Here is a 1,429-nt window from a genome sequence, read left to right as displayed (position 1 = left end):
TGCCTCCCAAGTACTGGGATTAAAGGCGTGCGCCTGGGGGGAAAAAAAGCATTTTCCCCATTTTATAGATGAAAAACCAAGGATTATGGCAACTCATCAAACATACAGTAGGTAAATGACAAAACTGATAATTTATTTATTTACATTGAGTTTTGTTGTGTCTTCCAGGCTGGTCTTAACGTTGCCACCTCCTACCTCAACCTCCTGAACAGCTAACATTACAGACATGAAACACCACACCTGGCTTAAAGCTGGAATTTGAACTCATACGTGTCTAATTTTAAAAAAATCTACTATTTTTCTCATATAGTGTTCTGCCTCTCAAAAGTTATGGATCAGTATTATCAGATTGGGGCAGCAAGATGGCTTAGCAGGTAAAGGCTCATGATGCCAGCCCCGATGACCTGAGTTTGATCTTCAGGTCCCATGTGGTGAAATGAAAGAACCAACTCCCATAAGTTGTCCTCTGACCTCCACATGAGCATGTGCTCTTCCACTATATGAATAAATAAATGTAATTTAAATAAATACAACTACTAATGCCATCATGCTTCCCCACTCCATTAAAATAAGTGACTACATTTTCCTCAAGAGACCACGTCTTGTTTCCAGAGCTCAGATCTAGAAACCCAAGTGCACTTATGTTTTCCCTCTCTCTCTCCCTTTCCCTTCCTTCACCCTCTTCCTCCCTACTCTCCTCCATGTTTGGGCCATCTAAGTCTCTGAATTCTTAGTCTGCTTTATCAGTAGTCCTCAAGAGTTTGTAACAGAATGAACCTGTATGTTTCTCACATGTGTCAGACAAACTGCCAGAGATCACATACATATTCTATACATATATACATATTCTTCAGATATGTATATACAGAAAATAATATACATATTCTTCAGATTACATGATTATATACAGATATCAGTATCCCTGGAAAATTCATCCCGTTCTTAAAACTGGGTTTCTGCTATTAATGGAGTCTAGCTGGTTCTGTTTGAAGGCACTCATGTTTGATTACTTTTCCCTTTCTTAAAGGTTTCAGGCTTGTATTGCGAATCAAAATTGAAAAGTTAAGAGCTTAGTCATAAACTAAAAGGTTTAAATCCATTTTACAAAGAAAAATAGCTACTTCTCTTAAGTTACATTGTGGAAATTTCTCCTTATACTTCCTTCTATTGCCTGCAAATTCCTGAGCAAGTTATAAAAGTTTCAGTGGCCTGAGCCCTAGTGAAAACCGGTTGTTTTAGTTTTGAAGTTCCTTTCTCCATGCTCTTAAGAGTCCTATAGGCGGGCGGGCGAGATGGCTCAGCGGGTAAGAGCACCGACTGCTCTTCTGAAAGTCCTGAGTTCAAATCTCAGCAACCACTTATATTATAAATATTATATTATAAATAAGCTATAGTGTGTTTATTTTTAATAATAAACAAATCTTAAAAA

The 1,429-nt window shown here is 37.6% G+C and overlaps 1 protein-coding gene across 10 annotated transcripts in view; it reads left to right on the top strand.

Moving 5' to 3' along the window:
* Dock3 (dedicator of cytokinesis 3) overlaps nucleotides 1-1,429 on the top strand; it is a 299,780-nt gene that overhangs the window by 223,867 nt on the left and 74,484 nt on the right. The window lies entirely within an intron of this gene.

The sequence above is a fragment of the Mastomys coucha genome, unplaced genomic scaffold (genome assembly GCF_008632895.1).
Source record: "Mastomys coucha isolate ucsf_1 unplaced genomic scaffold, UCSF_Mcou_1 pScaffold23, whole genome shotgun sequence".
Taxonomy (NCBI): Eukaryota; Metazoa; Chordata; class Mammalia; order Rodentia; family Muridae; genus Mastomys; species Mastomys coucha.
The sequence above is the reverse complement of the archived record's forward strand: the minus strand, read 5'-3'. Positions and strand labels throughout refer to the sequence as shown.